General features: G+C 42.5%; 1 protein-coding gene across 2 annotated transcripts in view; it reads left to right on the forward strand.

Moving 5' to 3' along the window:
• Nucleotides 1-10,921, forward strand: part of LOC132384818 (arf-GAP with GTPase, ANK repeat and PH domain-containing protein 1-like) — a 210,046-nt gene that overhangs the window by 192,291 nt on the left and 6,834 nt on the right. For both annotated transcript variants that reach the window (XM_059956372.1, XM_059956371.1), the window contains 2 exons: nucleotides 9,196-9,247; nucleotides 10,842-10,916. The gene's annotated coding sequence lies outside the window, so the exon portion shown is untranslated. The remainder of the gene's footprint in view (nucleotides 1-9,195; nucleotides 9,248-10,841; nucleotides 10,917-10,921) is intronic.

Consider the following 10,921-nt stretch of genomic DNA (forward strand, 5'->3'; position numbering starts at 1 on the left):
GTAAGATGATTTTTAAAAAGAGAGCAAAGTGGTAAGATTGACTGATGAAACAGTGAAATGCAATGATTTAAGAATGTAAGGGGAAAAAAAGAGCAGGAGGAGGTCATTTGGTCCCTTGTACCGTTCTTTATTTCAGTGCCACTTACTTGCTCTAACCCTACAACTTTTGGGTGAATAAATTTCTCACTTGAATGGTCAGGCTTTATTCTGGGAGCATGTCTCCTGGTTCTAGGCACCCAACCAGGGGAAATATTCAAGATTGTTTAATGTTATTTCCAGTACAGAAGTGTAAAGGAGAACAAAATAATTGTTACTCTGGATCTGATGCAGCACCAAAAAACACAATAAATATAAACACGTAAGATAGTCTATATACATAGATTGATTGTCTGTCCATAAAGTGATGCTAGGCACAGGAGTGTCAGTACATCAGGTGACTCTGACAGGAAATGATAAAGAAATGGTGGTTGGGGGTGTGGAGGGGTGGGTTAGTGAGTGGACATGTTGATCAGCCTTACTACTTTGATCAGCCTTACTAATTGTTTTTGAGTCTGGTGATCCTGGTGTGGATGAAACGTAGCCTCCTCCCTGATTGGAGTGGAACAAACAGTACATGAGCAGGGTGTGTGGAATCCGTCTTGATGTTACTGACCCTTTTCCAGCACCTTTCTGTAAATATATCTTTGATGGGGGTAGGCTGGTGCTAGTGATGCATTGGGCAGTTTTGACTACCCATTATAGAGCCTTCTTATCTGTTGCAGTGCAGTTTCCATACCACACAGTGATGCAGCTTGTTAGGATGCTCTATACTGCACATCTGGAGAATAACTTTTGTATAGATGTCCAGCTCCCTTTAGCTTCCTCAGAAAGTGCAGTCTTTGGAAAGTTCTCCTGATTGTGTAGGATGTGTTCTGGGACCATGAAAGGTTGTGCAAGATGTGTACTTTCCCAGGAGTTTGAAACTGCTTGCAGTTTCCATGTAAAGAGAGGGGTGTGTGAGTTTTGAAGTCGATAACCATCTTGTTTGTCTTGTTGACATTGAGGAAGAGGTTATTTGCCTGGCATCAAGGCCTCGAGCTCTTCCACCTCCTCTCTGTAGGCCGTCTCATTGTTGGTGATGAGCCCCACCACTGTCATGTCAATGGTGAACTTGACAGTGTGATTTCTCAGGTGTTTGGCCATGCAGTCATGTGTGAGCAGAGTGTACTGCAATGGGTTCAGCACACAGCCCTGGGGGAGGGAGGAGCGGCTGTGCATCTTGACTATCTGAGGTCTGTTGTTTAAGAAATCCATCACCCAGTTGCACAGTGGTGTATTTAGACTGAGGAGTAGAAGTTTGTTCATCGAGGTCTGTCGGACAATAATTTTGAATGCCAAACTGAAATCCAGAAACAGTATTTTGACATACAGTAAGTGTCTTGGCTTCCTAGGTATGTCAGGGCTAGGTACATGACAGATGCTATGGCATCTGTTGTAGGGCGGTTCTATTGGTAAGTATATTGATGAGTCTACCCCAATCTACCCCAACAATTGTTCAGTGTTGCAAGTTACAATAAGATCACCTCTAATGGTTCTGAATTACAGAGGGTACAGCACAGTGTGTTTAATGCCTCCTTTTATGACAAACTGCCATCTCAGGAATCAATCCAGTGAACCTTTGCTGCATTCCTTCTGTTGCAACTATGTCCTTCCATTGATAAGGAGACCAGACCTGCACATAATATTTCAGTTGCCATCTCATAAGAGCTGTATATAATTGGAGTAAGATGCCTCTTGTAATAAAGACCAGCATACTATTTGCTTTCCTGCTTGCTTGCTGAATCTGCATGTTAGCTTTCAGTGCCTTGTGTATAGGGACACTGACATCCCTCTGAACACCTACAATTTTTCATTCTTCATTGTTTAAAAAAAATACCCCATCTTTCTATTTTTCTGTTTTGAAGTGAGTAATGTCATTATTTTCCTGGTTTTACCTGCCATATGTTCTTGCCTTTTCCTGTCCATTTCCCCTAAAATTTTTCTGCATCCTCCTAGAGCCCACATTGTCACCCAGCTTTGCGTCATAACAGATATGAATTTTACACTTGATCTAAATCATTGATATAGACTGTTAGCAGTGGGACCCCAGCATCAGTCCCTACAGCACCACATTTGTCGCAGCTTCTTAACCCTAAAAGTGACACATTTATTGTGCCAAAACTATGCACTCTAATTTTGTTTTGCAGCCTTTTGTGTGGTGCCTTACCATAATCCTAATGAAAATCAAAATACCTAATTAAACAGTTTATCCTTATCTATTCTGCTAGAAAACAATGAACAACTTTGGCAAACATGATTTCCCTTTAAAAAGTTCAATTTGATTCCACCCAGTCTAATTATTATTCGCTATGTGCCTTGTTATTACTTATTAGTAGATTCCAATATTTTCCCAACTAGTGATGTCAGACCTTCTACTTTCTCTCTCCACACTTTCTTAGATAATAGGGTGATATTTATTATCTTTCAATCTATGGGAATTGTTTGAGAATCTATGGAACTTTGGGAGACGGCACCAATGCTTCCTGTATCTCCATACACACTTCCTTCAAATCCTAGGATGCAGGTTAACAGGAGCTGATGATTGATCACCTTTGTAGAAAATAGAACAGTATAGCATAGTTTTCCTTCATCTCACAATGTTGTGATGACAGTTTAACCTACCCCAAGATCAGTCTAACTAATCCCTCCTACATACCCCTCCATTTTTCTTTCATCTGTGAACCTATCCAAGAGTCTTTTAAATGCCCCTAATGCATCTGCCTCTACCACCACTTCTGACAGTGCATTCCATGCATTTACCACTCCCTGAGTAAAAAACCTACTTCTGACACCCCCCCCCCCATACTTTCTTCCAAACATCATCAACTTATGCTCTTTTGTATTAACCATTGGTACCTTGGGAAAAAGGCACTAGCTATCCATTCTATCTATCAAGTCACCTTTCATCATCCTTCACCCCAAAGAGAAAGGCACTAACTCACTCAACCCTTCCTCATAAAATGTTCCCTAATCCAGGCAGCATCCTGGCAAATCTACTCTGCACCATCTGCAAAGAAAGCTTCTACATCCTTCCTACAATAAGGCAACCAGAACGGAACAGAAAATTCCATATGTGGTTCATGAGACATAGAAGCAGAATTAGGCTACTTGTCCCATCAAGTCTGCTCTGCCATTCCATCATGGCTGATTTATTATCCCTCTCAACCCCATTCTCCTGCCTTCTCCCCATAAACTGTGATGCCCTTATTAATCAAGAACCTATCAACTTCTGCTTTAGATGTACCCAATGATTTGGCCTCCACAGCTGTCTGTGGCAATGAATTCCAAAGATTCACCACAATCTGGCTAAAGAAGTTCCTTTTCATCTCTGTATTCTGAGCATCCTTGTATTCTGAGTTTGTGCCCTCTTTTCTTAGACTCCCCCACCATACAAAACATGCTCTCCACATCCGCTCTACGTGGGCCTTTCAATATTCAATAGGCTTTAATGAAACCCCCTTCATACTGCTAAAGTCCAGGGAGTACAGGCCCAGAGCCATCAAATGCTGCTCATACCTTAAACCTTTCATTTCTGGGATCACTCTTGCAAACCACCTATGGGCCCTCTCCAGTGCCATCTTCCTTTGTCCTCCCTCTCTCCTCTCTTTCTATTGCCACCAACAGACCATCAATAGGAGTTTTAGCTATCCCCCCCTCCACCCTCTCTGCAACTAAAGCTAACTTGTTATCTCTCTTTCCCTGTTCTGACAAATGGTCTCTCAACTGAAACATTAACTTTGTTGCTTCCTCCAGGCACACAACCTGATCTGCTGAGTGTTCCCAACATTTTCTGCTTCTATTTCAGCTCAAAGCTGTTATGTTCTGAAAGACATTATCTCACTGTCCCCTTCAAGGTTATTCACTTGGCTTTCTCTCTGAACATTCCCCCAGTTACAGTATTCACTTTTCAGTGTCCTTCAGTCAGTTGGTTGACATTTGTGTCTGTACTTTGCATCACAGTTGTTCATTTCTCAGTATTCGATAGGTTTCAGTGAGAACCCCTCTCATTCTTCTGAACTCCAGAGGGTACAGGCCCAGAGCCATCAAATGCTCCTCATATGTTAACCATTTCATTCCCAGGATCATTCTCATGAGCTTTCTCTGGATTCTCTCCAAAACCAGCATATGCTTTCTTAGATAAGGAGCCCAAAACTGCTCTTAATACTCTAAATACAGGTTTACAAAGGCCTTATAAAGCCTCAGCATTACATCCTTATTTTTATATTCTAGTCAACTCAAAATGAATGCTAACATTGCATTTCCTTTCATTACCATTGACTCAACCTCAAAGTTCACCTTCAGGGAATCCTGCATGAGGACTCCCAAGTCCCTTGCACCTCTGATTTCTGAATTCTCCCCCCATTTAGAAAATAGTCTATGTCTTCATTCCTTCTACCAAAGTGCATGACCATACACTTCCCTATACTGTATTCCATCTGCCACTTCTTGCACATTCTCCTAATCTGTCTAAGTCCTCCTGAAGACTTCCTGTTTCCTCAACAGTACTTGCCCCTACAACTAACTTCGTATCATTCACAAACTTGGCCACAAAGCTATCAATTCCATCATCCAAATCATTGCCCTATTACGTGAAAAGGAATGGCCCCAACACCGACCTCCATGGAACACTACTAGTCACCGGCAGCCAACCAGAAAAGGCCCCATTTACTCCCACTGTTTAACTCCGCCATGGACGGTCCCAAGCCTGGATGTGAAAGGAGGAGGGCTGGGCATAGGGCTAGCAATCCAATCCCATAAAAAACTGAGCTACAGAGATGCCAACAGAAGCTCCAAAGACATCATTCCTGGGCGAGGACGGATTTGACACCAAGGAGATGGGTTACACCTTGGGATAACCTGAAAGACCGGCCCAGAACAGAGACTCTGGTGAGCTGCTGTCAGCAGCCTTTTCCCCAGTAGGGATGATGGGCTTAAGAAGAAGACGAATTCCCACTCCTTGCCTCCTGCCAGTCAGCCAATCTTCTGTCCATAATAGTATCTTTCCTGTAATACCATGGGCTCTTTAGTTGTCTCATGTGGCACCTTGTCAAAGGCTTTCTAAAAATCCAAGTAAGCAACATCCACACTCTCCTTTGTTGATCCTGCCTGTTATTTCCTCAAAGAATTCCAACAGATTCATCAGACAAGATTTCCCATTAAGAAAATGGTGCTGACTTCAGCCTATTTTATCATGTGTCTCCAAGTACTCCAAAAACACATCCTCAATAATGGACTCCCAACATCTTCCCAACCACTGACATCAGGCTAACTGGCTAGTAATTTCCTTTCTTCTACCTCCCTCCCTTCTTAAAGAGTGGAGTGGAATGGAATTTTCCAGTTCTCAGGAACCATTCCAAAATCTAGTGATCCTTGAAAGATCACTACTAATGCCTCCCCAATCACTCTTTCAAGACCCTGAGGTGTAATCCATCTGATCCAGGTAACTTGTCTACCTTCAGACCTTTCAGCTTCTCAAGCACCTCCTGAGTAATAGCAACTACACTCCCTTCTGCCCCCACACACTCTCAAATTTCTGGCCTTCTGCTGGTTTGTTCCACGATGAAAACTGACAAAAAGTACTGATTAAATTAATTCACCATTTCTTTGTCCCCTCATTACTCCAGCATTATTTTGCAGCAGTCTGATATCCACTCTTCCCTCTCTTTTACATTTTATATATTTGAAATAACTTTTTGTATCCTCTTTTATATTATTGGCTAGTTGACTTTCAATTTCATCTTTTGTGACTATATTGACTTATTTTTACAATTTATGTGAAGCACTTTGAGCCTGCATCTTAATGTATGAAATGTGCTGTATAAATAAAGCTATCATCATCTTTTCTCTCTTTATTGCTTTTTTAGTTGCCTTCTGTTGGTTTTTAAAAGCTTCCCCATCATCTAATTTACCACTAATTTTTGCTATATGATATGCCCTCTTTTAGCCTAATTTTAGACTAATTAGACTACTTTTGGTTTAACCAGAGCTTTACTGAATTGCAACATTGCCTCACAGCTTTTGAACTCAACCCCGTGACTAATGGGCAATACACCATATGCCTTCTTAACCACCCTATCAACTTGCACAGCACTTTGAGGAGTTTATGGACTGGACACTAAGATTATTCTGTTCTGCTACACTCCTAAGAATCCTGCCCTTGACCTTGTATTCTGCCTTCAAATTCAACTTTCAAAAATGAATCGCTTCACACTTCTCTGCATTGAACTCAATCTGCCACTTCTCAGCCCACCTCTGCATTCTCATGATGTCCTGTTGTAACCTATGATAACCTTCTACACCATTCACAAACCTTCAACTCATTGGCCCTTCCACCTCCTCATGCAAGTCATTTACTGTTATCTTCTCTAGGACTACATTTTGCAGGCTGGTTAAAAAGTAAAGTCCACTTAGAACTTCAGAAACAAAGTTGAAAGAATGAGAGACAGAAGATGGAGATGATACAATCCGGAGCAAAGAACAGGCAACAGGAGGTGCTCAACATGTCACACAGCATCTGTGGAGAGAAATAGACAACTCAACTGAATGAACTGTCTGTTTCCCCCGCAGATCATGTCTGACCCAGTTCCTCCAGCAGTTCATTTTTTAAAGGAATTAGAAATGAGTGGAAGAAGAAAAGGCAAAGTATAGAATAATTTTTAAAAAACAAGAGTGATGAAAAAAATTGGGGAAGAACAAGGAAAAGATGTGAACTGGAGGACATGGAGCAAGGTTACAAATAAGAAGTAAACATAGGTGGATTGTATCAGTCTCCACGATTATTATCGTACAGTGAAAAAAATTTGTTTAGCATGTTAATCTTACAAACCATTTCACCACGTTAGTGCATTGAAATAGTGAAGTTGGTAAATTGATAAATAAGTTTATTATTGACCCATTTCAGTTAAAAACCTGTCTTGCATACAGACCATACAGATCAATTCATGACAACAGTGCATTGAAGTAGAACAAAGTAAAACAAAGACAGAATGCAGGAAAGAAAGTGTTACAGAGAAAGTGCAGCGTAGGAAGGCAATAAAGTGCAAGATCGTAATGAGGTTAACTAGCTGGTTGTGTAGTGGCATCAGCAGTGGACTTCAATGCAAGTGGTCTCAGGTTTGAATCTGGCCGGTTTCCATCTGTATTGGGTTGAGTATCGAGCTAGCAACTCAGTCTCATAAAAACTTTTAAATGCTAAAGAAACGGCAGGTACAGAGAGGAACAACAAATTGTAGATTGTGAAGTCAAGTGTCCATCTTATCATATTAAAGGGACAGTTCAAGAATTTGATAGCAGTGGCTAATGTAACCCCACTTTTTAAAAAAGGAGGGAGAGAAAAACCGGGGAATTATAGACCAGTTAGTCTGACATCGGTGATGGGAAAAATGCTAGGGTCGGTTATCAGAGATGTGATAACAGCACATTTGGAAGGAGGTGAAATCATCGGACAAAGTCAGCATGGATTTGTGAAAAGAAAATCATGTCTGACGAATCTTATAGAATTTTTTGAAGATGTAACTAGGAGAGTGGATAGGGGAGAGCCAGTGGATGTGGTATATTTAGATTTTCAAAAGGCTTTTGACAAGGTCCCACACAGGAGATTAGTGTGCAAACTTAAAGCACACAGTATTGGGGGTATGGTATTGATGTGGATAGTGAATTGGTTGGCAGACAGGAAGCAAAGAGTGGGAGTAAACGGGACCTTTTCAGAATGGCAGGCAGTGACTAGTGGGGTACCGCAAGGCTCAGTGCTGGGACCCCAGTCGTTTACAATATATATTAATGATTTAGACGAGGGAATTAAATGCAGCATCTCCAAGTTTGCGGATGACATGAAGCTGGGCGGCGGTGTTAGCTGTGAGGAGGATGCTAAGAGGATGCAGGGTGACTTGGATAGGTTAGGTGAGTGGGCAAATTCATGGCAGATGCAATTTAATGTGGATAAATGTGAGGTTATCCACTTTGGTTGCAAGAACAGGAAAACAGATTATTATCTGAACGGTGGCCGATTAGGAAAAGGGGAGGTGCAACAAGACCTGGGTGTCATTGTACACCAGCCATTGAAGGTGGGCATGCAGGTACAGCAGGCGGTGAAAAAGGCAAATGATATGTTGGCATTCATAGCAAAAGGATTTGAGTACAGGAGCAGGGAGGTTCTACTGCAGTTGTGCAAGGCCTTGGTGAGACCGCACCTAGAGTATTGTGTGCAGTTTTGGTCTCCTAATCTGAAGAAAGACATTCTTGCCATAGAGGGAGTACAAAGAAGGTTCACCAGATTGATTCCTGGGATGGCAGTACTTTCATATGAAGAAAGACTGGATTGACTAGGCTTATACTCACTGGAATTTAGAAGATTGAGAGGGGATCTTATTGAAATGTATAAAATTCTAAAGGGATTGGACAGGCTAGATGCAGGAAGATTGTTTCCGATGTTGGGGAAGTCCAGAACGAGGGGTCACAGTTTAAGGATAAAGGGGAAGCCTTTTAGGACCGAGATGAGGACAAACTTCTTCACACAGAGTGGTGAATCTGTGGAATTCTGTGCCACAGGAAACAGTTGAGGCCGGTTCATTGGCTATATTTAAGAGGAAGTTAGATATGGCCCTTGTGGCTAAAGGGATCAGGGGGTATGGAGAGAAAGCAGGTACAGGGTTCTGAGTTGGATGATCATACTGAATGGAGGTGCAGGCTCGAAGGGCCAAATGGCCTACTCCTGCACCTATTTTCTATGTTTCTATGTTAGAAACTCTCCTTTAGCCTGGTGATACCTGCTTTCAGGCTTTTGTTTCTTCTGACAGTAGTGGCAGAAGTAAATGAGAGCTTTGAGCTACCAGCGGTCCCAACAGTGGGGCGGGAGCAACAAAAACACATTTAGATATACAGAAGAGTAATGAATCTCCTGTCCAAAAGGATGATACCAGCACCCCTTGTATGAAATGCTGGCAGTCAGCAAGGAAACACTTGATTTGAGTAAATGAGACTTTACCAGCCAATCTTGCCACACAATTATATAAATCTTGGAGTGTTGAGTACAATGTAGTCTCTGTATCTAACAAAGGGTATACTTACTGTAGAGAGAGCACAGTTAAAGATTGAACAAACCAGTTTCTGTCATGGTAGGTCTGTTACATAAGGATTGGGAAGAGGAAGGCTCTCTTCCACAGAACCTGAGGTGAGTAGACATAGTTAAATTCTTAAAGCACTTGAGTGAAGTAGATGCTGGGAGAATGTTTCCCTTGGGATCTAGTACTGGGGGGTAGAGACTAATATAAGTTAGTCATTGAGTAAGATGGGGAGAAATATCTTCACCTCAGGATGGTGAACCTTTGACGTTACCAAACCTAGTGTGAAAACCACCCTGTGGTAAGGCCACTGGCAGTGCACTCTCAGAACGAACCCTGTGTCCCAGACCGTGCGAGCTCAGAATAAGTGCAATCTGAAATCGAGCCTGTTGTGAAGTCCGCCCGATTCTGGAGATCGCGGGTGGAGAGACCTCCCGGTCGGTAGGGCGGCACCAGCGTACCGCCGGCGCTCTGTAACAGCAGAGCGGAGCCGCTCCTGCCGGCGCTCTCTTAAAACAAACTGGTAGCGTTCGGTGGCGGCAGTTGCTACGGGTGATTAAAGGCTGTAATTGACGTTGAGCAGCTGGTGAGTGGGGAGTGAGGCCTTGATTCGGCAGTACAGGGAGGAGGGGCCGCGGCTAGACTCCGCCGGCGGACAAGGAGGGATGTCTGAGAGCGGGCTTCGGCCTTTGTTAGCGCCTGGCCTCGGACCGTCTCCGTGTATCTGCTTCCCCGGCACCCCCAGCCCGACTCCGCGGCATGGGTTTGGGGGCTGGCTATCATTGGGGAGGGCTATGGAGGGAGGAAGCCGAACAGTGTGGTTGCACAGAGTGACCGCTGCCCAACACCACCAACTAACTTTATCCTGCATTTGAGTTGTAAAGCCGGGGGGTGGGGTGGCAAGAGAACATCATTTATCGGAATACTGAATCCCCTTGGCGAAAGACTACTGCTCGTGGTCGTCGCAATGCTTGTCAAGAAGCCCCAACTGGAGCAATGCCCCAGAAACCATTTCATTTAAATGTTTGATCAGTTTTCGCTCAACCTACTTCAAGCGAACGCATTGGGTTTAAGGGATTCTTCATTTAATGTACTCGGTGAAGGTCAAAGGCTTTTTAAAAAATCGGACCGGAATGCAGCATTGTTTTTGTGGAGGTTGTTTATTTTATAATTGGGAAGCACTGTTAATGTTTTGTGGTATTTTGTATGGCCCTTCAAACAGTTCGGTTCAGTTATGGTTTTGTAGCTAGTGAGATTCTGACGAGTAAAATCTTTGAAATTACTTTAAATATTTTACATATTGCATTCCCAATGGAAAATAGTAAACAATTAATTAACCAGCTGCTGTTAAAGATTCAGTTATTGCCTTTGTAACTGCAAGTTCACATCAAAGATTGGTGATGACCAGTTTCCACAGTAACAAATAATCAAATAATGGAATGATTACACTTTGAATTAGAGTTTTTCAGCTGCCTTTTTTTGAACATGCACCCAAGCCTCTACAAGTCCAGCGATGACATCTAGATTGTGATAACCCGGACGGGAATGTTTTAATTATAAAGTATTTTATGATCAGGTCATTTAGACTAGCAAAACAGCCCATGCATGTAGGAAGTTCACTGTCTGCTATTCACTGGGGAACCAAATTCTACGACAAACCTTAAAGTATCAATACTGATTACAATTTCTACACAACCCAAACAGGTGGCTCCATGAAACATGGCATAAAGAAACCCCTTAAGCTGAATATCCTTGTGACTACAAGCAAGTTCAAATTCGGTAAG

The sequence above is a fragment of the Hypanus sabinus genome, chromosome X1 (assembly GCF_030144855.1).
Source record: "Hypanus sabinus isolate sHypSab1 chromosome X1, sHypSab1.hap1, whole genome shotgun sequence".
Lineage (NCBI taxonomy): Eukaryota > Metazoa > Chordata > Chondrichthyes > Myliobatiformes > Dasyatidae > Hypanus > Hypanus sabinus.